The 27,308-nt window shown below is 37.2% G+C and overlaps 1 pseudogene; it reads left to right on the top strand.

Moving 5' to 3' along the window:
* LOC109076925 overlaps nt 1–13,771 on the top strand; it is a 37,871-nt pseudogene extending 24,100 nt beyond the window's left edge.
* The last annotated feature ends 13,537 nt before the right edge of the window (nt 13,772–27,308 follow it).

Here is a 27,308-nt window from a genome sequence, read left to right as displayed (position 1 = left end):
TAGTATTTGTACTGGAAAACAAGACTAAATATATATAGAATGTACACACTTTTTTTGTAACATAAAATTAGAAACAAGCTCTTCGCCATGTTTCATGTCCCCTTATTTTGGTGTACAGCCAAACCACAGCACACAAAAGCAAAAAGGCCCTTTCTCGTGTGTGGTGCATGTTGTGGAGTTTTGTAACACTACTAGTCTCTTTTTCTTCTTCGTGACTAAACTGTCCCTGTTCATTTCTAGAGGCATTGTTTAGCATCCATGTGCCGTGATCAGTCCTGAATTACCCTTGTGTGCTGTGACCTTATCTATCTGCTTCAAACACAACAAACACACTTCTACATCCGCAGACACTCGTTCATGCTTGCGTGTACACTCGTGCATGCACCTCCTGTTTCCTTCCACACTTCACCTGCGCACTAGAGATACTGAGATATAGCATGCTCTCATTCTCGCCACTGGAAAAAATGTACCAGTGACCCCCCTTCAGATGGGCTACTAACAAGAACGGTGCGCTTGGACCCAGGCCAGAGGAGAGAGTTTTCATGTCCTAGATGGAAAGTGTGCTTAGTGAAGGGGTTTCTGGGTAGTGACAAGTGGGTTTTTTTTGATGTCCTGTGCATGTTCAGAATGGACACAGCAGGAGATCACAATTGATCTGGTTTGTTTATCTGTTCTGGGATGGCTTCCATATTTCCCTTTCGGCTCTACCACTGGGCCCCCTGGTGTATTTGGACGGTTTACTGGCTGTTTCCAAATGGCTCCCATACTATACTAATTTGTTTTTTTTTTTTCTACCTTTGTCAGCCACAATGTAGTTAGAAATTAGTTTTTTTGGGAGTGTGTTTTTTTTTTTTTTTTTTTTGTCTACCCAGAATGTTTAAGTGTAAAAAATGGTCAAGAATCAGAAATAGTCAACGTTTTTATGATGGCAGAGAACCATAAGACATATGAAGACCATCATATTTGCATATCCGTGCAATACACTTCAAAAAATGATTTTCTAGGTGGTCAAAATGAAGTCTTTATGCTTAAAACACGACCAAATATTTGCCAGTGGGGTAAGAAAAATAATCTTGTTTACCCTTTGAATTGAGTTTATTTTTCTTACCCTATTGACAGATTTATATATATATAATATATATACTATATATATATATATATGAAACCCAATTCCAAAAAAGAATTTGGTGATCCTCTGCCCATCTTTGACTTCTGAGAGACACTGGCCACTCTGTGAGGCTCTTTTTTATACCCAATCATGTTGCCCAATTGACCCTAATAAGTTGCAAATTGGTCCTCCAGCTGTTTCCTTATATGTACATTTAACTTTTTCCGGCCTCTTAATTGCTACCTGTCCCAACTTTTTGGAATGTGTAGCTCTCATGAAATCCAAAATGAGCCAATATTTGGCATGATTTTTTTTAAAATGTCTCACTTTCAACATTTTGATAATGTTATCTATATTCTATTATGAATCAAATTAAAGTTTATGAGGTCTGTAAATGATTTCCATTCCTGTTTTTTACTCACAAATGTTGTACAGTGTCCAACTTTTTTTTGGAATCGGGGATGTCGGTATGTATATGTATGGTAAGGTATATAGAATATATATATATATATATAATTTATATATAATATCTATTATAATATATATATATCTATATATATATATATATCTATATAGATCGTTCTAAGAATGTTTATCCATATTTGTACTTGGAAAACAAAAAAGAAAAAAAAAAATATGTTATTGTTAGTTTTTTTTTTTTTATTTTTTTTTTATTTTTTTTTTTTGCTTTTATTTTTTGGTTACCTAATGGTACATAAGTGTCATAGAGGGCGCAAGTACATTTAATTTTAAAAGCTACAGTAGTGTGTTTATTTTGGCAACACTTGCCAAAAAAGGGGGGAAGGGCCAGTAAAGAATTTAGAATACTGTAAAATGAATATGAAATAATCATAGTAATTACTGTCATTATTTTTTACTCATCTTTTACATATTTTCAAGTCGTTTTCAAACTTGTTTGAATTTCACTTCTGTGAAAAAAACAACAAAAAAAAAATTACTGATATAATGAAAACCACAATGTGGGTTTGGTGTCATTGACATCAAATCTGTCCATGGTGCATCTTCAGAAGCCAAGTTCACAGAATACTAAAAAAAAAAAAAAAAACAGGTATGACATGAGGGTGAGGAATATTGACAGAATTGTCTTTTTTTGGTAAACGTTTACTATAAATTTTTGTTACTTTTTCTGTTAGTTAGCAGCTGATTGAAGGTTGTTGTCTTGCTTTCTAACCCTTTTTGTTTGTTCCATTATCCGGCTTTGCTCATTTCGGTGACAGAAGCTCTCTCATTTCTTCTCAAGCCAGTCGCACAAGAGCACTAAAGCAAAGCTCTCACAGCACTGTGGATCCAGCAAGTGCACAACACCATCCAGCACCCACTGGCTAAATGTAGCACGTGATGTACCTAGTTGATCATCCAGATCGGTCTCTACGTGGGGTGTCTGTGAGTGGCTGCTGTGATCGTGTGAAGTTTTCCAGAGAGTGTGGATTTTTCGTCCAGAGCTCGAAGCTTTCATCTTATAGGCAGTTTTCACCACCAGGGGATTTTGATTGATTTGAACCTGAGCTCGATGCGAAATCCCGCAGGTGCTGAGAGCCACCGTTGAGCACTCTAGCAGTATCTGTTTACCACGTAGGCTAAGGTAACTCAGGTGGAGGATGTGTTACCTTCACTGGTTTATTTATGGTTTTGTCCTTTTCCTGTTACTTACAAAAAATAACGATACTGGAACAGCACTTGGTATGTTGTCGCACTGCATGTGTGAGGAAAGAGATGCAAAGGGATGCTGCTCACCAAACCGCATTTTCTATCTTCAGAGACGAGCACTTTGAGACAGGCGTTTATAATATGAATAGGTTGCAGATACAGTATAAATAAACATGCCTAGGTCCATGGTTCACCCCAACTTCAAGAATTTATTTATTTTATTTATTTATTATTTAGCCTCGGGTTTAAGTATTTTTTTATAATGATTCACATATTTTAATAAATTATTTATTTTTAATAAAATATAAAATAAAAAATAATATACATTATAAATTTATTATAATATTCAAATCATTAAAAAATTTTAAATATTAAGAAAATGAAGCCTGCTTTGCTCCATGAGGTTTGTATTATTTCTCTATATGTTTTTTTTTATTAAAATGAACACTATTCCTCCCACAAATTCATACTACTTTTATCACTTAATTGTGTTCTCGTTCGTTTTTGTAATTTTAATTTAAAATATAGTTTAATTTAAAAACAATTTTTGGAATAAGACAATAAAAAACCTGACAATTTAAACCACTTTTCCCATATTTTTAATGTAACCGTCCATATATCAATTTAGATATTAAATTATTTAATAATATACACTCTCTTTTTGGGGACCATTAGGTTTGGTTTTTATCTTTTTCAATATGTTTTTTATATTTATATTTAAATATGTGTTATATCTATATTTTAATATGTTTATACACATTTGCCAATAAACCATCTCTCCACAAAATAAATTCCTTGCTTATTGTAATGAATACTTTTTCGTTCGGGATTACTAGATGATTTTTCATTGCTGTATTTAAGCAGTGTTGTAAAATTTTAACACTATTACAGTATAAAAAAGTACTGTGTAATACGTGTTTTTGTGAAAATCAGCATAAAAGCCTGACTATCCATGTATAATTTCTTTACACATTTACAGTAATGAGATAATGAGATTTTGTTTGCATTACGATAGTGGGAGAATTAAATGCAAATGTGGCTAGTTGTCGTATGAAAATAATAGCTAAATGCCCAAACAATATAAATGGTCAAAAAAATAGGTTTTTATTTTTAAGCTTATTTTGTCATTATTTTGATAATTTGAATTTGAAATCTGACCCTGACATTTTTCTTGACAGGGTTTCAATTTCAGGAAAGAAAACAGCTTGTTCACGCCAAACCAACAACAACAAATTAAATAGTGTGAAAGCCGCCTTTATTTATGTCCCGTGTTTTTATTTCTACCGTCTTTGCAATACATCAAGAATACAGAGAGAAAGTGTTGGAGAGTGTGGTTTGTATGTGTGTAACGGGCCTGGCTTGATTGCGAGGAGTTTTTTGTGTGTTGTGGTTTTCTTATGTTTTATTAGTGTATGCGTGTAGTTGCATGTGTGGAGTCGAGAGATATTCCTGTTTGTGTGTGGGAGGAGAAGGGAAATACTGGGCTGCCTCCGTGATTTGTGTGTTGGTTGTGTATATTGTGTGACTCACGTCTGGTGGCATGCCGCACTGCTCTGTGGCAGGGTTTAGTAGTTCACTCAGAGAAACACGCTTCCAACTTAAACCATTCAGGTTGAGAGAGAAGAGTGATTCCCGACTCCCCCCTGGTGGTTTTAAAAGTGTTACTGCTGGAGAATCTACCCTCCATTTCGGATCTTAACCTTTAACATTTATGTCACAGGCCCACAGGATGACTGAATAAAACCGAACAACCTAGAACATTGCAAGCACACACAAGTGACGTTGAACATGAACGCTTGGAAGAAAGTTCTTAAAGCTGAACATTGAGTCAGTAGTTGCCAGAGAACAGATGGTTTTTTATTTATTTAATTTATTTAGTTATTTAATTTATTTGAAAAAAATTCACATGCAAATAATAAAATTAAAAAAAGGGAAAATGCTGTCCCCTATTTATTGTTGTGTGTGTGCGCCAGTTATTCCCAAGTTATCCACACTTATTCCAAGCACACTGTCGCAACCCCCTGCTGAAATCCACTTTCTTTTTCACTTGACAAGCAAAATCTCCCTTGATTTGTCAAGGTTGGTCACAGCCCAGTCTTGATTTGAATGGCTAAACTCAAGACCGTTCGCTAATCGCTAACCTTGTTTCTTACTTCGCTCTTAACAACTCCCGGTTTCAAAAGGGCTTTTTGCCCAGTGAGCATATCCTAAACAGGTTGGTGCCCCAAAGGCCTTTTTAGTGATTCCGTTTTTTTTATAGACCATCGTGTGTGAAGAACTTGTTAAAGCTCAATAGCACCTTTTTCCTTTTACAACGAAACTTTTGCGTGATCCGAGGTTTCATGGATGTATCAACAGTTCTTATATGGTACCATACCAGTAGATATAAGCTTTCTTTTTACGCGTGCCTTCGCGGTCCTTGTTCCTGTTCCACCCTCTGTTTCACTAGTTGAACAAACACAACACCCCCCCACCCCACAAAAACTTTTACTAATGGTTCCATTACTGTAAAAACAAAAAAAACAGTCCGCTGCTCTTCAACTTAGGACGTTTTCGGTGAAAAAAACCAATTCCAGGACCCCCTGCATAAACCTTATTTTCTGCCAACGTTTTGAGACCATTTATTACACGACCAGCTCCCTTTGCAAAGCAAATGTTCTATAACATTACTTGGACAAGGTTTGCAAACCTTGCCCGGATGTTACCCAAACGCTTCGCGACACTCTTCCTGTTTCGCTGGGTTTATGGAGATGCATCTGGGTTATGCTGTCAACTTGGTTGTGCCTACCCGAGCATGCGTAGAGCGCCCCATCTTGCTACTCGACCCTCAGCTTGTAGTGAGGCTCCGGTACCTCGCTTCTCAATCGGAGCTCTACTTAAAACTCCTTTGGGGTTGAATGTGCACAATGACTAAAGCTGAGTAAATGATGACCTCAATTTTTCATTATCTATAAAGTGTCTTTCTTTCAATTATTGCTTCATTGTGCCTTTTTGTGTCTTTATAACCCATTGCTTCTGTTAGCCTAATGTTATGGACTTTTGTGGTAAACTGATGAAGCACTAATAGTTTTGCTCATCAACTTGATGTTAAACTTTGTGGTAAAAATTACGCTGTTGTACCATGGTCAGTTTTAAAGCACTCCCGAGGGAAACTTAGATATGAAAGAGAAGAGAATAAAGGCAAAATCGCTAATGGACACATGGACTATTGGAGTGATTCTCAAACAGTTTGTTTACATTTATGATTTGCAGTCAGAGGTGAAGTATTTTACCTCGTTATAAGCAATAAAGATTTTGAAATTACCATTAAAAAGCAGTATGCTCATATCAATTCATCACAGACTACGTTTAATTTCAAAAGCACATCATATAAAGTGGTTCACAGGCATACATTCACACACTTTTTTTGTAACAGACAACCTAAACACACACATGCACGTTCAAGCTTGCACACTCCCAATTTAGTAACCTTTGCTACTAGTGATTGTAATAAATATTTGTTATGTGCTTTTCTCACAGGTATCACCACTGTTCTCACAATGACGACCCTCAGCATCAGCGCTCGGCACTCTCTGCCCAAGGTCTCGTATGCCACTGCCATGGATTGGTTCATCGCCGTGTGTTTCGCTTTCGTTTTCTCTGCTCTCATCGAGTTTGCGGCTTGTGAACTACATCACCAACGTTCAGGCAGAGAGAGCCAAGAGAAAACAGAGGCCGCCGCCGCCACCACAGAGCTCCACACAGTCAGGCAAGCTAAAGACACAGAGGAGGTTCTACAGGTGAGATGATGTTACACGCATTACAGAGACTACGTAATATACATTATAGATAAAACACGTAGTTCTGGCTTTAAAATTTGATGCGGTGAGCCATGTCTGAAAGTGTGTGAAATGTTACGGCTGTACATCATTCAATTCATTTATTTATGTGCCACATTGTTCTCATGCTGCCTTCAAGTCCTCTTGAAAGCTTCCTGCTGTACGGGTACTTAGAAGCATGAAAGAAGCATGAAAAAGATTTTTTTAGTAGATAATTTAAAAAATATATATTTTCACTTACCATTAAAAGCAGAAAGCTTTTGCAGGTCTGGTCCAACAAAATGTGCATTAGATGTGTAATTGATACCTTGTGTATTATCATTCTGCCAAATAAGACTGATGGCAAGTGTAGTTTGCTCACCCAAGTCTGGCAGCTTATTATGACCTCTATGTTTACTATTTTATGGCAAGCGTTATTGCTATTTATCATCAACAGCACACAAAATGCAAGCAAACAAAGATAAGTATTAAAATAAAAACAATATTTTTATTTTTTGCAAAAAGAAAAGGAATCTATTTCATGAGCCATTATTTATTTTTATTTTTTTATTTTATTTTTTGCATTATTGTCATGACAAAGCACATTCTGCATTCAGGTTATCATTACTGCAATGCATACCTTTTTCTGTATTTTTTTTTTTCTTTTTTTTAACTATCATTATTCGCATATAGTTGTGATTTTCATAAGTTTTGACTATATAATGAGTATATATATATATATATATCTATATATATATATATATAGATATATATATATATATATATATTATCTATTATATTCAGTATTTGTATTTTTACAGTAATCAAGTTAATAGTACTTAAATAGGCTTAGTTTTCTTCTTTTAATTTTGGGATGAACTGCAGTTAAGTTTTATTTTTTTATTTTATTAAGTTAACTATTGGTATAGATTAAAAAGTATGATGTGCAAAAGCAATATGCAAAAAAAGTAAAGAGAGGGAGGAAGGAATAATACCAAGTTAAGTCATTTGCTTTGTATTTTTGTGTTTTTGCATTGTAAGATGACCATTCAGTTTTGCAAATTTCAAGTGAAAGGACAGCACATTGAGAGCGTGCATGTGTGCTGTGGATTTCGTAAAATGTACGTAAACTGAGATGGTGGATTAGAAGTGGCACATGCTGACAGCTGTGAGACTTAGTGAAAGTGTGTCTGTCAAACTGGTTGATGTGATGTATCTCAGGCCTGTTTTTATGTCGTTTATTTCTACAGGCTGTTAAAGATGTTAATGTACCTTATCTAATGGTGGCTCTCTGTAAGACTCTCAAATCACCAATATTTCTCTTCCCCCTTTTCTCCCTCTCTGTCTTCTGATCCTCATAACACACACATTTCTATTTGCTGAGTAATGATGGGGATCTTTACGGTGAATGTGAACGTCTGAGCAGATGCAGGTTAACAGAGCTCGTATGACTCAGTCGGTGAGCTCAGCACAGCAGGAACTGGTACATTCGACTTTATACACATTACAAATAATCCAGCTTGGGAATTTACAACATTTTTTCATAATTTCCTTTTTTGAAAGTTTTATATATGGTTGAAAAAAAATGCATTTATTTAATCAGAAACAAAGTAAAAAATGAGTATTATTGTGAAATATTATTACAGTTTAAAAGAGCTGTTTTCTTTATTTTAAAATGTAATTTATTTCTGTGATGCAAAGCTGAATTTTCAGCATCATTACTCCAGTCTTCAGTGTCACATGATCCTTCAGAAATCATAATAATATGCTGATTTGCTGCTCAAGAAACAGTTCTTATTATTATGAATGTTGAAAACAGTTGTAGTGCTTCATGTTGTTGTGGAAATTATGATACACTACCATTCAAAGGTTTGGGGTCAGTAAGATAAAATAAATAAAAAATGTATTAATTAATATTTCTATTTAGCAAGGATGCATTAAATTGTTCAAAAGTGACATTTAAAAATGTTAAAAAGATTTATATTTCATATAAATGCTGTTCTTTTGAAATTTCTGTTTATCAAAGAATCCTGAAAAAATGTATCAGTTTCAACAAAAGTATGAATCTGCACAACTGTTTTCAACATTGATAATAAGAACCATTATTTATAATTGAGCACCAATAATAACTGACAATAAATGAGCTCCAAATCAGCATAAATCAGAATGATTTATGAAGAATTATGTGGCACTGAAGACTGGAGTTATAACGCTGAAAATTCAGCTTTGCATCATAGGAATAAATTACTATTGAAAATACTAAATTATACTAGAAAGTTGTACTAAATTGTAATTATATTTCACAATATTACTGTTTTTACTTTATTTATTTATTTATTTATTTATTTATTTATTTATTTATTTTTGAGAAAAGAAATGCAGCCTTGGAGAGAATAAGGGCCTCCTTAAATAAATAAATAAATAAAAACAAAAATAAAATAATTTGTTTTATATAAAAATAAAAAATAAACCATTTTAAAATACAGAATTATTCAAAACTTTTGACTTTAGTTTTAGTGGATTAAAAAAAATGCTTATGTAGCTCAGTCTTATTGGGGATTTGTATTTTCTACGACAGTGCTTGCAATTAAATGGTACTATCAATGAGCTCAGTTTCATTCTAAGCAAATTCCCACTTGGGTTTTAATAAGCTTGATCTGAACCCATTAAGGAACATTAAGAGGAAATCCCAATATGGAGCAATTTAAAGTCTGTGTATGTACACGCTGACCACAGCACGACCACGGAGCTTCTTAATGAGCTGCCTTTAATACGTTTTTCTTTTCCGGAATAAAGAACAGAAGAGAACATTTTCTTTTCCTAGACAGAAAGAAAGGTGAGATGGGAAAAACAAGTAAAATATACAAATGATCAGGGAAATGACATGAACTCAGCATTATGGGTTTAATCCTAGGAATCATTTTCAACCCCTGTGTCCAAGTACTGCATCTGCTGAGATTTGAACTTGACACTTTGTTATCCCATGAGGCCATCAGAGCTGAGGATCTGGTTGTAAAATATTGTGTGAACCAGGAGGTTCTTTTTAAGTGTAAGTGACTGTAGATACCAAGAATTTTGTTTCTTATAGTTAAAAAGTAAGGTTCTTGTTTAACAACATGGCAGAATTTTGCCCTGGAGGAGAAAGTGACGGTGTTCTTTGTGTGTCTGATCATCAGTCAAAGTATGCAGTATGTTTGAAAATGCATTTATATTGCATTCATGCATTCCCACACAATGTTTTTCAACGGAGAAGTTAAGTTCATCAAATACAGTACACACTATGGAATTTGGTATGGAATAGGTACAGGAATTTGGACACAGTTTACATCTCTCAGAGCTGTGTATAAGTGTATAAGACTTTCTGTCTCTCCTCACAGCTTGCGCTAAACATATTTTCCACACACCCATGAGAGACACCAATTACACTTTGCCAACTGTTTCATTTCTCAGAGGAAATGGTGAAAAATATCAGGGTGAAACTGGGTTATCAGGTCCAGTGAGGAAAAAGAAAGATCTCTCTTCATTATAATCCCAGTACATGTTTATCTCATGTACAGAGCAGCACTCAGTATATAAACACACACACACATTCACCTCTTACTGTATATTCACATTTTAGATGCTGACTTTGGGGAAGAATCTCTAGAATTCTGTAGAATGTATAGTATTTAATTTAGGACTGTCAAGTAAAGATTTTAAGTGAATGAAATAAATGTAAATAATTGCCATGTTATGAGATTGATTAAATAAAATATATATACTTATTTAATTATTTAATTATGAAATGTGACATTTGAATATAATATATATCATTGTGAGATATTATTTGTGAAAGTGACGTGACATACAGCCAAGTATGGTGACCCATACTCAGAATTCGTGCTCTGCATTTACAGACATCCCAACCTGCAAAAAGTCATTTCAGGGAGGTATCCCGAAGCCAATCCCCCCCCCCCCCCCCCAAAAAAAAACGGGGGGGAAGGAGGACAAGGATATGACATTTCACCACAGAACATGACTTTAAAAAAAAAATAATAAAAGCATAAAATATTATTTCTATAAGCTATAGGCCTGTGCAATTATTCGTTAATTATGTTTAAATATGTAGATTACTTTTACTATTTATATAAGCTGCTATATACTATTTATGTAAACTGCTTTATTTATTTTCCGTTGCACTCTCCCTCTGCCATGGTGCTCCTGTTTCTAGATAGACATAACTGATTAATTTGGTTCGGGAGAAGAGATAAAAGCCCGCCCACACTGACAATTGATTGGTTGATTTGCCGAAACAGGCCAATCAGGATGTTCTCTGTCTTACATGCGCTTCGCACACACGCACACTAGCACATACACTCAAGGTCTCTCGCTCTCCTCTCCCTCTCTGCCGTGCGCGCGCTACACGGTTTGAAACACAGTCTCTTCTTTGCGCTCTTGCTCGCTCGCTCTAGATTCAGGGGAGATTTTAACTAATTTGCGGGCATCAGGGAGCCGCTATCAATATGCGGGAGACTCCCGGGACTTCCGGGAGACTTGGGATGTCTGCATTTAACCCATCCAAATGCACACACACAGCAGTGAACACACACACACCGTGAGCACACACCCGGAGCAGTGGGCAGCCATTTATGCTGCGGCGCCCGGGGAGCAGTTGGGGTTTTGGTGCCTTGCTCAAGGGCACCGCAGTTGTGATATTGCCGGCCCGAGACTCATAATATGCTGATCCTTTAAAAAAAATTATATATATATATAAGTGTCAGCACTGTTATGGAAAACTGTTACGCACTTTCAACCATGAATTCCCATCAACCCCTGCTGTAAAATATCCCCCCTTGATATCATTGGGATTTGTTACAACCAAAACCGTTTTGCGCGCACACACACACACCACATACACACTGAGTGGACTGATCTCATCTTGTCCTTGTTTATATGAAAAAAGCTGTTTATAGAATAGCTCCACCCTCCTCCTCCACACACCCACAAAGAGCAAACCATCTGATCATAAAAGCTCCTTACAGCCCTGAACATTACTGCAAGCATGACGTCTGTTCATTGTGCATTACACAAACACATGCTCACTGCATGGTGCACTTCATTTGGTTCCTGACATCTTGTTTAAAAAGGTTTCAATGATGCATAATGTGCAACCAGAAATATTATTTGTGTAAATTAATAAAGTTTTATTATTTTGGCTGCAGTAAAATGGCTTCTTAAAATGGGTTATGAATGAGCTTTGATTTGACCAGTTTGATTCAGAGTCTGTTGCAAGACTCTTAGGTGTCTTCTCATTAAAAATGAAAGTTTGGCAGCTCAGATGTGGCAATGCAGTAGTGTCATCAACACATTTTGAAAAGATTATTAAACTATAACTGGATTTTATATTGCTTCATATTAAAGAAGACACAAAGTGTTATTTTTGTAGCTCTGTTTGCTTTAAGGTTTTAAATTTACACGGTGTTGTTCATTTTAAAGAAATAGTTCACCCAAAATGAACTTTTTCTAAAAATGTACTTGCCCTCAGATCATCCAAGATGTAGAGGAATTTGTTTAATTCCTAGGAACAGATTTGGAGAAATTTAGCATTACATCACTTGCTCACCAATGGATCCTCTGCAGTGAATGGGTGCCGTCAGAATAAGAGTCCAAACAGCTGATAAAAACATCACAATCAAGGAAGCATTGTTATGGATTATGGACTTGTATTTCAGCAAGAAGCGACGTCAGCATTAAAACGCTAGACTGAAGACGTGTGGATTACTTGTGGATTATTGTGATGTTTTTATCAGCTGTTTGGACTCTCATTATGACAGCACCCATTCACTGCAGAGGATCCATTAATGAGCATGTGATGTAATGCTAAATTCTCCAAATCTGTTCCAATAAAGAAACAAACTCATACACATCTTGGAAGACCTGAAGGTCAGTACATTTACATCAAATTAAAATTTTGCCTGAACTATTTGATCTAAGTATGTAAATAATGAAAACCATGCTTTTTCAATAACAAATTTTATTAATTTCAACTTGAACAGCATTATACAGACAGTTATTGACAGTTGTCTGTTGTGCATTATAGTTACCTCTTCTCCAATTTCTCCAACAGCAAAACTCAGACACTAATGGCAACCTGCGGAAACGTGTCAACTCCATGTTCAGTCTCAACCAGACTCCAAGAAGACCCAAAGAACCGAAAACGTCTAGCAAAGAGCGGAGCAGCCACATCCAAACCGACCTTGACCAGCCAATCTCTTCCACCTCAGAGGGTACCAGCAGTTTTCCAGCCAATCACGTCTCAGCCCCAGTTCTGCCAGCCAATTAAATGCAGCCACTTCATCCTCTGCATCCAAGACAACACCGCCGGCCCCACCCTCAACGCCAACAGTTCCAGAGAAACCATCACCCAGTGCAACTCCAGGCTCCGCCCCTATTAAACCGCCGGCCCCACCCTCAACGCCAACAGTTCCAGAGAAACCATCACCCACTGCACCTCAACCTGCCACTCCTCCAACCGGAGGAGCCAGCAAGATCGATGAATATGCACGTATTTTATTCCCAGTGTCCTTTGGGGCATTCAACATGGTTTACTGGGTGGTTTACTTATCCAAAGACACCATGGAGGCAAAGGGAGGCTAACAAGAACAGGCTTGGATGTTTGAACCTTTTTTTCTACAAGTCAGATGAAATAAAGAGCCCTCTTAAGGATTACATTAACAAGCAATTCCAAGAAACTAAATTATATTACAGCAGACAAAACTGCACAAGCGCACGGAGAGATTATCTGGGTGAAATAATATTATTATTTTTTTTTTTTAATCAAAAGGGCCATACACAAGATTAAGCATGTGGATATATTATAATAAGTAAAAATAATTAAATAAATAAAAAATCCAAGCAATCTCACAGGAATGAATCATAGATTTATCTGTTGTCTTTTTGAATAGCCATATTTCCAGTCAGGAGGAACAATGCCACTGAATAGAAAAATCAATACCAGGGTTGTTTAGTCTATAATCATAAAGATTATTATTATTATATAGAGACAGTTCCGGGAAAAAATCCTTCATTCGGAAAACCAGAATTTTCAGAAACCCAACAGATCTGAACTGACCATGTGGATGTCTGCCAAGAAGACATATTTCTGACATAATACACAATGTATTTCTTTCAGTTGTGATGAAAAATCTAATTTTAAAACCACATCATGGTGTATGTAAACTATCAGGCATGAATGGTATCTATCCTTTGTTCTCTCGCCGAGAGAAAATGTTGGAACGGAGTGGTGTCCTAATTGGTGAAAACACATATGCATGTCTTTTATTTTTTAAAGAGACTATAAGAATTTTTGTCGTTACAAATTAAGTCGTTAAAGCACAAATTATGATTTTCTCTCTTTGTTTTTGAAGTTGAATGGCTTGTTTTTAGTTCAGTTCGATTTGGGTTTCGTTTTCATTATTGCAGTATTTTTTCATCTTATAGCTGATACATTCTCTGCTATAAAGAAAGAAGTGTGATATAGGGAAGGAGTTTCACCATTTGAAGCACACAGCATGTGCCAATGGGCCCCCTGGAGCCTGGTGCTGTGGCAACCGCACAGGGGCCAGATGGTTCTGCAGTCATTTAGAACAGTTAGAGGGTTAAATAGACTGATGTTATCATACAAGAGCCAGAAGATGACGAAAACCTCCACCGATCCATATAGGGCTGTTTTTGTATGTGTAAACTGGATTTTAACAGTGATTGGTTGAGGTCTTCATTATCTCAGAATAAAAGGAATATCACTAAAAAATGGTGCCATGGAACAAGAAAAGAACATTTTTAATAGAATGTTTGATGTCAAAGTCCAATAATAACAAAAAAGCACCATAAAAGTAGCCTAAATGACTTCTGATTTCATATGATAGCTTTGTTTGAGTTGTTGTCATTTTTTTGCATTGTCATTTTTTAATTGATGTGAATGCATATAAGATATGGAAGAAGAAGAAGAGTTTATCAACGAATGATTTACATTTTGGCTTGTTCATCAAACAAAGCTATTGTATGATTTTAGGAGACTGAATATAGAGCATTTATATATGAAAATAGTCATATGAAGCTTTTTTTGTGCTTGACAGCCCCATAAGGGGGGTTTCTCAGCGATGCCATAGAAGAACCATTTCTGCTTCCCCAAAGAACTAGTCGTAAAAGTTTCTTAAACATTTTTCTTAGTGTGACAAAACCCTTTAATACCCCCAAGAACATTTTTTCCACTCCAAAAAGGTTCCTTGGATGTTAAAATGTTTCTTAAAAGAACCATTTTTCTTGTGACAAACCTTTTTAATAATTCTAAAGAAACTTTTTGCACTATAAAGACCCTTTTGTGCATTCAAAGGGTTCCTTGGAGGCTAAAAGTTCTTCATAGAACCACAGATCACAAAAAAAGAACCTGTATTATTTACAGTGTTCATTTATATACTACTTATATATCTATATATATATATATATATATATATATATATATATATATATATATATACACACACACACACACACACACATAAAATCTAATTTGTGTTCCACAGAAGAAAGCAAGTTATACGTGTTTGGAACAGCATGAAGGCTGTTCATTTTTGGGTGAACTGTCCCTTTAAAGTTTGATTTATTTGACTCATGGAGTTTTGCTGTATAGTATAGGTGTGCTGGAGACTGCTGAAATGATTCTGTGATTTTGGGGGTGATCTTAGCAGATGGTTTTTGAATCCATTCCACCATTCTGTTAAAATATGACATAAAACATAGCATTTATGGCACAAATTGGGTAAAAAATTTGTTTCATTTAATTGAATCTATACAATTAATATAAAATGATTATTTGATTACTTAGAACAAATGTGCATGTGTATTCTTAGACCTGTGTCTACATACATACATGCATGACTCTGGATGTGCTGGTATGCCTGTGTGTGAGTTAATATGGCGATACAGACAGTCTCACTGATTAGACTCAAATCTTGACTCCACATGTTAACGAAGCAGCACAGTTCATCTAATGAATCATTAACTTTGCTATCACGCTGTCTTCACTATAAATGTATATAGAAGGCTTTTAAATTTACTGACCAAAGAGTACAAAAAAAAAACTCATTTTAATGAGCATAATATTTACTACATAATGCTCTTATATACTGTATATTGCCTATTTTATTTAAAACAGAAGCCCTAAAAGACCATGCATTATTACTATATTTTTTTTTTTTTCTCAACTTGTTTTCTCTTCGATTTCTAAGTGCATTATGCAACATACAGAAAAAAAGTTTTTTTTTTTTTAAATTGTAATAATATTTAACAATATTACTGTTTTACTATATATATATATATATATATATATATATATATATATATATATATATATATATATATATATATATATATATATATAATAAATACAGCCTTTTAATTAATTAACAATTTTGACCGGTATTGTATATGGACTGGGAATGTCTGTTTGCTTATTTAATGATAGATGAAAGATGCCTATCTAATGCTTTAAGAAATAATGAGTGATTAGAAAATTAAGTCACGATCTAAAGCAAGAAAGAAATCAGATAATGCATCCTCAATATTTTGCATGGTTACATAAGCAAAAGACATTTAGTAGTCTCAGGATTTTGCTAAAATATGATTATTTCATTGTGGGATACAGTATCCAGTTGTACAGTATACAGCACATTTTTAAATATGGTAGGCCATTCAGGGTCGTTGTTAAAAATTAGCATACTACTGCATATTAATTTCTCACTCTCAGTCTCTGTGTTAATGTGACGCTAGTAGTGTGGGTGTGTTAAGGGGTGGGGGGGGGTGTTATGAGGGGCAGGCTATCAGTAGCATGATAGAGTAATCAAAATGTCTGACTTCCCCGGGAACTCAGCCTAGTGTGAAATTGATTTTGTACCTTCATCCTCCATCACACATATACCTCGTTAACCTGCCACTTTAATGGTTCTGTATATTGTTCTCTCTCTAACAATATTACCAATTCAGAATGATAAATGCATGTTTATATGCATTTATACACACAAATATGACTTAATGCATGTGTATTTCAGTCCAGTTTCCAGCTGCAGTTGAAATAAGAGCAAACTTGAGCTGCAGTTTTGCATTTAGGCTTAAAGTTATTTTATTTATTTAGGCTTAAATTTAAGGTGTATTTGAACTGCATATAAAATTTCCATCCATTTGGATCATGCAATTTTAACATAAATTAAAAAACCTAAGTGATGCATATTTGTCACTCATACTGTAAACGACACAGGTAAGATTTCTTTAATAATACTAATAAACTGTATGTGTTTTAAACACAGTAACCAGGTTTATAAAATTTAATATCAGTAAATACGATTTGCTTTAATTTTAACAAATTGAATATTGCTTGTTCCACAGTTAGCCTTATTTAAGCCATTCCTTTTAACAGAATAAATGTATTTGTTTTCACAATGAAGAGATTTTTGCTGATTCTAAATTATTTATTTATTTATTTAAATATGATTATTTAAATAAAATCAAATAGATGCAAAAAAAAAAAAAAAAAAATGCCATGCCTTTTTTTGTTCAGAAATCTTGCTTGTTTCTTACCCATTTCTTTTATGTTTGACTGACAAATATGTGTTACATTATGCTTATTATTGTTTATGCTAAAACTGTGTGATCCTCATTTTAAATGCAAATCGAATGTATAAATCTCAAAATTAGGTCTAAATATGTTTGTGAGTGTCTGTATTTAGGTTGGTAAGGGGTTGAGCATGTGTAGAGATGGGAGAAGAGTATGAGTGCTGACTTCCCACTTTGTTTCCCCACAGGCCGTTTGCCTGAACACATCTCCTCCGGCACACCACAGCTTATCATTTAAACACAGAAGACTCTTTTGCTTCACTGAGCCAAATGCAGGCATTGCTATTAGACCTCTTACTTGAGACACCTAGAGACCAGAAATGTCCTGGCCTGTACTGAGCACACCAGTACCCTTAAGAAAAACCCAAGAGTTTCAAAGATGAAGTTCATCTAAGGTACAACAACTGTATATGGATCTTGAGTTGCTGCATGGTCATTTGGAGATTAAAACAAGCCAGGAAAACATTTCCAGGTCACATTAACTTCAGTATCAAGGGGAAAAATTAAGAAATGAAATTTTGCATCAAAAAAATTAAGCCTATTTTTAGGACCTTTAATATTTTTGCACTTACCCATTATTCTCACTGCTGTAATTGTGACAAAATGCTTTTGTTCCTCTATTGTAAGCCACTTTAGATAAATAAGCGTCAGCATGATTTGAGACTTACATCAGCATGATTTGAAAAAGTCAGCACACATAAATATAATGGATAAATATTTAATGTATTAATAATAAAAATGTTTTTTTTTTATTATTATTATTATTGCTTGCATTGCATTGCATTGCAACACATGATTGTCATTGAAATCACACAAAAATCATGATGACTACATTTCTTTATTTAGATCAAATATGACCCAGACATGACAGGCTTTGCAAGATTCACCAGACAGTTAAATGTTCTTTGAGGAACTTAGAAGGTTCTTCTATGGCATCAGACTGCAAAATTCTCATTGGTTCTAAGTGCACATGTTATTTTAAGAGTGAATCCAGTGAACACAGATTCAGAGTTGCGTGTGCCACGTGCATCTAGAAAGGAAACTTCAGCAGACTTACTTTTTAAATTCAGTTTCTTTCTGTCTTTCTTTAATCTGCAAAACCACTTTGTGATTGGTCATTTTCTAATTATTGTTTATCAAAATGAAAATAGTTTTATAAGACTTTTTGAACGCAGAGAGGAAGTCATTTGTATTGCCACTCTAAATCCTCCACAGAGCGGGTGAGAGTGTCTCGGGGCCAGTAGCTGTCTAAACTGATAAACTTGAGTACATCCTGTATAACTGGAGACAGAAAGACAGAGAGATTGTGTTTATTCATGCCCTACAGAATTCATCATGTTGGCGGTGATAAGAACAAATATCCATAATCTTCTCTCTGGATGGAGCCCAAAAAAGAAGAGAGATGTAACACAAAGAGAGGGAAGAAAACATGGACTAACAGCTATTGAGTGGGAAATGGATTTCATTTGGATTCATTTGTCAAGCTCCGACCTGGAGGGGAAAAAAAAATCACACCACTTCCTTTGTATATAACTCATATAAGTAACTGAATGTCTGTTTTTAAAAATGAAAAAAAAAAAAAAATCAATCAGTGTTTTGTAGTGTATATTATTATTATTATTATTATTATTTACTTACTGCTCTATGCAAGAAAACTACTTCAGAACTGATGAACAGGTGCCTGTGATCTCGCAATGATGATGTCATTGCTCACGGTCCAATGAGGAAAGAGAAAAAAATAAACATACACATCTGTCATGTATAAACAAAACGTCCTTGTGTCTTTAAATGATCCTATATTTTTCATTTCAACATGTGAGTTAATGTGTGCTGAGATTTATTCTCATTTAAAGACTGTATTTAAAAAAAAACATGAGCAGAAAATTTTACTCAAAAATTGCTAATGAATCATGAAACATTGTATTTTCTTGTCTTTCTCTTTGACTGAACACGAATGCGCAAAATATCACCATTTCTACGAATTTACGTTTTTGTAGTTTACACGCAGATGATAACTCTAAACTTGCACTTTGAATCAGATTTTCAGGCCACCAAAATGCTTTTTTGTGTAAATGAACAGCCAGAAGTTTTCTGTATTTAGTTATTTAGCCCTACATGTGTCACCTCTAGAAATAAGATCTCAACAACATCTCAAACTTTCCACAATCATAATTCAGAGATTTGATCTTAAGCATCTCTCATCAAATTTTATCTAAGAGAGAAAATTACCTGAGCTGGTATCCACACAGTCTACTCTTAATGTATTGTACGTCAACAATTCTCATGTCTATTTTTATTCCTCCAAAGAAATTTTAGAAGAAACATCTTGCAACTTCACAGAAACTTAATTGAGAACTCTATTAAACCCCATGAGATATGAAAGAATGACCTCTGAGCAACAAAATGTGCCTCTGGGGAGTTACATCAAAAAGAAGACAAAAATTTGACAAATTAGACATCTTGCAACTTCGGCAAACCATTTTATCTGATAAAACCAGGCAGGCACACGTTCATGGCATCAAGCTTTTGACAGAAGCGCGCTTCACCTCCATAAAGAGACATTAATCAAACAATCAGCATCTATCATTATTTCCCGAAGAAGATTTATCACATTAAAAATATTCTCAGGCAAATCTGGCCTCTTTATTACAGTCAGCCTCCATCCAAAAATAACTGCTGCTGCCATGGCAACAGCTGCTTCAAAGTAATAACAGTAAATAGCTTATTGTGGCTGTTTTTGAATGGCCAGTTTGCAGGAGGCAATTTCAAGCCAAGCAATTATACTCTGATAATAAGATTTGGCCTCAGATTTGGCCAGCAGAGACCTGAACACACACAAACATATGCACTGCAGGCCTTTTCTTGTGTGTTTTGTCTTTTTTCTTTCTGTGGCTCGGTGGTAATATCTTAATATTGAATTGACTGCTACAACAGCTCAGTGTCAGCGCTAGTGAATGAGATACAACTCAGTGTGGTTAACTGACTCCTTAAGAGTATACTTTCTGGGTTTTACTGAACCATCAGCATCACTTCTGCTGTTTAATAAGTTTATTGTCTTGGAGAGTATGAGTTTGATGTTCAATCTGACCGATAAAGATCTGATCACGCTGCATTACAGATTTCAAAGCAGTGAGTGCTCTACTGGTGAAAACTAGTGTGCTGCAACAACTTCAACTCTGCCAAAAGCGAGCTGGTAGTAGTTGCTGACATGTAAGCATTTATGTGTGACAGTCATTCCATTCCAGACTGATGAATTCCAATACATGCAAACCTCAATCTGCTTGATGAAGTAATGATCAGGGTTATCACCTCAACCAAATCTTAATTAACAAGGAAAAGTATTTAAAAAAAAAAAAAAACAACAACAAAAAAACCACTGCTGTGGTCATCACTGTCCTCTTGCAATATAGGACCAGCTGGATGGCAAAAACAGTGCTAGTAGTACATTAAAGGTAATTGTAATCAAGTAATAACTATTGACCATGCCAAAATAGTTGACTAGAAAAGTTCTGAGGGAGGAAAAGAAGGATTCAATCCTGGCTTTACTGGCTGGTATACAGTGAGCGTCAGGGTGCTTCCATCCTTAAAATTTTAAAGTTGCAGACACTGGGCACAACAAAGCTACAGACCAGCAGAGGGCGAAAATTACTCTTCACTGACCAGATGACGGACAACTTATTTGAATGTCACTCAACAACCATAGAATGACATCAAATGACCTACAAAAAGAAATGCAAATGGCAGCTGGGGTGAAGTGCGCAGCAAGAACAGTTCAAAATGGTTTGTGATGTCTAGCAGTATAATTTAAAAGTAAAGCAAACGAGACAGGAGTACCGAACACTCAGCATGTTTACTCAACTTCCAACCTACGCTCATGACATTACATCACTTTCGTAGAAATACAACAGTTCAGAATTTACTCTTTCAAAATAGTAGTCACAATGCAATGTTACTCATGAACACAACATTTTCCCCCTTTTAAATAACATACTTCGTGGGGTAACTAGGCAGCAATAAAAATTGCTAAATCTACTAATTATTAATCTGAAAGCAGTATTCTCATTCATTTAACCAACCTTTAACTCTCTAGTATACAGGTCCTTCTCAAAAAATTAGCATATTGTGAAAAAGTTCATTATTTTCCATAATGTAATGATAAAAATTAAACTTTCATATATTTTAGATTCATTGCACACCAACTGAAATATTTCAGGTCTTTTATTGTTTTAATACTGATGATTTTGGCATACAGCTCATGAAAACCCAAAATTCCTATCTCAAAAAATTAGCATATTTCATCCGAACAATAAAAGAAAAGTGTTTTTAATACAAAAAAAGTCAACCTTCAAATAATTATGTTCAGTTATGCACTCAATACTTGGTCGGGAATCCTTTTGCAGAAATGACTGCTTCAATGCGGCGTGGCATGGAGGCAATCAGCCTGTGGCACTGCTGAGGTGTTTATGGAGGCCCAGGATGCTTCGATAGCGGCCTTAAGCTCATCCAGAGTGTTCGGTCTTGCGTCTCTCAACTTTCTCTTCACAATATCCCACAGATTCTCTATGGGGTTCAGGTCAGGAGAGTTGGCAGGCCAGTTGAGCACAGTAATACCATGGTCAGTAAACCATTTACCAGTGGTTTTGGCACTGTGAGCAGGTGCCAGGTCGTGCTGAAAAAACGAAATCTTCATCTCCATAAAGCTTTTCAGCAGATGGAAGCATGAAGTGCTCCAAAATCTCCTGATAGCTAGCTGCATTGACCCTGCCCTTGATAAAACACAGTGGACCAACACCAGCAGCTGACATGGCACCCCAACCATCACTGACTGTGGGTACTTGACACTGGACTTCAGGCATTTTTGGCATTTCCTTCTCCCCAGTCTTCCTCCAGACTCTGGCACCTTGATTTCCGAATGACATGCAAAATTTGCTTTCATCCGAAAAAAGTACTTTGGACCACTGAGCAACAGTCCAGTGCTGCTTCTCTGTGGGGAATGCGGCACCTGTAGCCCATTTCCTGCACACGCCTGTGCACAGTGGCTCTGGATGTTTCTACTCCAGACTCAGTCCACTGCTTCCGCAGGTCCCCCATGGTCTGGAATCGGTCCTTCTCCACAATCTTCCTCAGGTCCGGTCACCTCTTCTCGTTGTGCAGCGTTTTTTGCCACCACTTTTTCCTTCCCACAGACTTCCCACTGAGGTGCCTTGATACAGCACTCTGGGAACAGCCTATTCGTTCAGAAATTTCTTTCTGTGTCTTACCCTCCCGCTTGAGGATGTCAGTGATGGCCTTCTGGACAGCAGTCAGGTCGGCAGTCTTACCCATGATTGCGGTTTTGAGTAATGAACCAGGCTGGGAGTTTTTAAAAGCCTCAGGAATCTTTTGCAGGTGTTTAGAGTTAATTAGTTTATTCAGATGATTAGGTTAATAGCTCGTTTAGAGAACCTTTTCATGATATGCTAATTTTTTGAGCTGTATGCCAAAATCATCAGTATTAAAACAATAAAAGACCTGAAATATTTCAGTTGGTGTGCAATGAATCTAAAATATATGAAAGTTTAATTTTTATCATTACATTATGGAAAATAATGAACTTTTTCACAATATGCTAATTTTTTGAGAAGGACCTGTATAACACTGTAAAACATATTTGATAACAGCAGTGGTACAGATTGTAACAATTATGTATTATTAGAACTTATTGAGTCAGGATAGCACAATTTGGTAGCATAAGCTATGTAGACACAGTGCATGCAATACATCAGATATAAGGAACATAGTCATTTAACCAACTAGGTTTGTAAATATTAAGTTTAGGTCTGAGTATTGGTACATTGACCAGTGTTCTCAGCAGGAGTGTATGTTGTGCATGGGAATGGAGGGAGTTTAGAAGCATTCCAAGTTTTCCCATCGCTCAGAACATATGTACCCACCCCCAGTTTCTTGTTAACTATGAGAGGATCTGTGAACTTCCTGTGTCCCTTAGGAACATGCAGATGGTTGCGAACTCTCACTTTATCCACCTCCTGGAAGCAAGGAGTGTGTGCACTACGTTTGGCATCAGTATACAGTTTCATTTTATGTTGCAGCCGTGTAACCCTTTGGCAAACAGTCATATCCGTGGGTGAGCACACAGGAGGAGATGGCAGAATAGACAGCCTTGTGCACATTTGCCTGCCATAGAGGAGCTGAAAAGGTGAGGTACCGGTTGCAGCATGCAGAGTGGCACAGTACACTTGCAAGAATTCAGTTACAGCAGGTTTCCATGGCAGATGTTGCTGGATGGCCATTTGGACAGAGTGTTTAAGCACACAGTTAAACCTCTCTACAGCACCATTAGCTGCTCGATAGTAGAGAGAGGTACGATGGTGCCGGATATTCCATTTTTCCAGAAAAGCAGCGAAGGCAGCAGATGTAAATGGAATGCCGTTGTCAGTAACCGTGCTCAATGGATTGCCATGGCGACTGAATACCGATGACAGAAACGAAACCACAGAGTCCGTAGTGACAGTGTGAGTTAAGGGGGCCCTTAGGCCATTTGCTGTAATAATTAGTCAATGTTATAGCAAACCTGTAATCAGATGAGGCAGTATCAAACGGTCCGACTACATCCACAGCTACTTTCTGCCATGGTCCATCTGGCAGCTGCACCGGCTGAAGAGGAGCAGGATGTGACTTCACAGTTTTGTCATTGAGTTGACATACATGACAGGAACGGACAGCATGGTGAACTTCCATCCCTGGCCACCAATAGAGATCACAGAGGCACTGTTTAGTTCTCACCTCCCCTTGTTGTCCTTTGTGCGCTATAGAGACCAGTGTAGAGCGAAGAGCAACAGGTACAATCAGTCGTGGGCCTTGGAAGACGAATTTGTCCATAACGGACAATTCCAGTCACAGCTGATAGTATGGCAACAATTCAACATCTAGTCCCTTGGGTGAAGGAGGCCAACCATTAGAAATCTGTGTACAAAATTTGGTTAGTGCAGGACAAGAAGCACATGCAGCATCAACATCAGCAGCGGTCAGAGAATTACAGGTAGCTAACAGAAAAGCAACATACTCCTCATCCACATCATCATCCTGAGCTAAAGAAACAGCACTGTCTGTGGGAGAAGCAGGTAAGGGCATACTTGACAGATAATCAGCAGGAGCATTTAAGGAACCTGGACGGTTACCAAATCATAATCAAATGACATGAGACGTGCAGACCACCTTGCTACACGAAGTCCAGCACGGCCTACACTGTTAGTGGTAAGCAGGGTTGTCAGAGCCTGGTGATCTGTACGTAGAGTGAAACGGCGGCCCCATAGATAAGTACGCCACCTCTCAATGGCCCACACGCATGCTAATGCTTCCTTTTCTACTGTGCCATATTTACGCTCGGCAGCCGACAGTGTGCAGGAAGCAAAGGCTACAGTACATTCAATACCATCTGGACTGACCTGGGAAAGTATGACACCAAGACCATAATCAGAAGCGTCTGTGGAGACAATGGTGTGCATTGCAGGGCCAAATAATACCAAAGAAGGGCTGTTTGCTAGCAAATGTTTTACTTTGGTCAAACTTTATTCCACCTCTTTTGACCAGCTGAATCCATTTGGAGCTTGTAGGCATGCGTGCACTGGAGCTACAACAGTGGCAAAATCAGGAATGAACTTACTGTACCATGACATAAGTCCAAGTAAGGAGCGCAAAGTTGATGCATCCGAAGGAGCAGGGGCGTTGAGTATTGCTGTACTTGTGACTCATCAGGACAAAGGCCCTCTGCTGGCACTGTATGTCCTGAAAACAGCAGGCTGGTTTGCCCGGAAACGACACTTGTCTATATTGAGTTGTAAGCCAGCGGCTTCTAGGCGCTGTAAAACTGCTAGCAGTGTTTTGTCATGCCAAGACATGTCACGTCCATGGATGATAATATTGTCCAGATAATCTTCGACCCCTGATAAGCCAGCAAGTATGATGGTCATCATCTTCTGGAATGCCACAGGCGCTGAAGTTAATCCATAAGGAACACGACAAAATCGGTACAGGCCATCATGGGTAATAAAGGCAGTGAGGTCAGAACTGTCCTCGTGCAGCAGCACTTGGTAGTAAGCATTAGGCAGGTCAATAGTAGTGAATACAGAAGAACCTTTAAGAGCAGCGAGCAGTTCATCCATATGCGGCAACATAAAAGAGTCCACAATTACTGCTTTATTTGGCCCTCTGAGGTCAACACACATCCTGATTTTTCCCGTTTTTTTCTGCGTAACAACAATTGGTGAGACCCATGCAGAAGCATCGATGCGTTCTATTACCCCAGCTGCTTGTAGCGATTCCTCTGACATAGCACTATGAACAGAGAGTGGCAGGCGGCAAAGTTTTTGGCACACAGTTGTGACTGTTTCATCGAGCTTTACATGGTGTACAAATTTTTAAGCACATCCGAACTCTGCTAAATCAGCAACAGTGCACTGTTACACTGGCACAGGAGGAGCAAGGTCAGAAAGGGCATTAGAAGGCAGTACTTGATTGTTCTCAATCCTCACATGCAGTGCAGACATGAGGTCCCTCCCCATTAGTGGTGTGCCTTTTTCCACAATGAAAAATGTAGCAGGAACAGTGAAACTTTCACAGAAACTTTCGCTGACAAATACCCAACTACCAGAATTTGAACTTTTGTGTAAGTCACAAGCCTGGCTGTCGGTTGTGACAGTGCAACATTACTGGAATAACATGCATAAGTACTATAAGGCATGATAGATACAGAAGACCCAGTGTAAACCACCAAATTCACTGCACAGGCCTGATTGGCAGAGGTAGATATGGTTACTGTACTTGTAATGCTGGGTGGGCAGGCTGGATATTCTGTTTAGAGGACAGTAACTTCTGGTAATTCAATTTCAAGAACCTCACGGGTCTTTGATTGAGCGGATCGGCACACTTTAGTGTAATGTCCAGTCTTTTTACACTTCCTTTTCCCTACGTGAACAGAATAAAGAGGTGCATGTGATGATTTTCCCCTCCTATGCTTTACTATGTGCTGCACTGCTTATATGGGGGTAGTAATTTGGCTGAAATTTGAAATGGATTTAGCCTGATCAGAAGCAGATTCAATCTGACTTGCTATCATGACACCTCTGTCCAGTGTGAGATCAGTTTCGAGTAAAAGTCTCTCACATATTCATGGGCTACGCACATTTTCCACTAAATGATTGTGAATCATGTCATCAGCACACGCACCAAATTCAAATGTATTGTATAACTGTCTCGTAAGGAGCCTGGCAGCGTTTTATGGAAGGCGTGACATTCAGCTACTATGTTAGCTTTTGGCACAAAGTAGGCTTTTAGTACAGCCTCTGCATCCTTGTACGTCGTACCTATGTTGGGCAATGAGTAGAAAATTTGCTGTCCCTCTGTGTCGAGGCAGTGAAGGAGTACAGCTCTCTGTCTTTCATCCGGCCAGGAGTCCCCCGTTGCGTCAATAACTCGTAGGTTGTTTTCAAAGATCTGCAGCCATGTGCTGAACGGCATAGCAGGCTCACCGGGGCAAGGCAGGAAAAAACTTGGGAAAGGCACATTTGCAACAGCCATCCTTGCGACCAAAACAGCGGAAAGAAAAGACACTTAATCCTCATCGCAGGTTTGTGATATGTAGCGGTATAATTTAAAAGTAAAGCAGACGAGACAAGAGTAGCGAACACTCAGCATGTTTACTCAACTTCCAGCCTATGCTCACGTCATTACATCACGTCCATGGAGATACAACAGTTTAGAATTTACTCTTTCAAAATAGTAGTCACAATGCAATGTTACTCATGGACACACCATGGTTCCTAGGGGCAAGGCTAAGCTAGAAAAAAAAGCCCTTCATCAATGAAAGACAAAGAAGAGCCAGGGTGAGGTTTGCATAAGGATTGGACCGTAGAGGACTGGAGTAAGGTCATCTTCTCTGATGAATACCGTTTTTAGCTTTGCTCATGCAACACCTGGGTGTCTAATGGTTAGACTGAGACCTGGAGAGGCCTACAAACCACCCAATATGAAATTTGGTGGAAGATCGGTGATGAGCTGGTGGTGCTTCGGCAAGGCTGGAATCGGGCACA

The sequence above is a fragment of the Cyprinus carpio genome, chromosome A14 (genome assembly GCF_018340385.1).
Source record: "Cyprinus carpio isolate SPL01 chromosome A14, ASM1834038v1, whole genome shotgun sequence".
In the NCBI taxonomy this organism is placed as follows: Eukaryota; Metazoa; Chordata; class Actinopteri; order Cypriniformes; family Cyprinidae; genus Cyprinus; species Cyprinus carpio.
The sequence above is the reverse complement of the archived record's forward strand: the minus strand, read 5'-3'. Positions and strand labels throughout refer to the sequence as shown.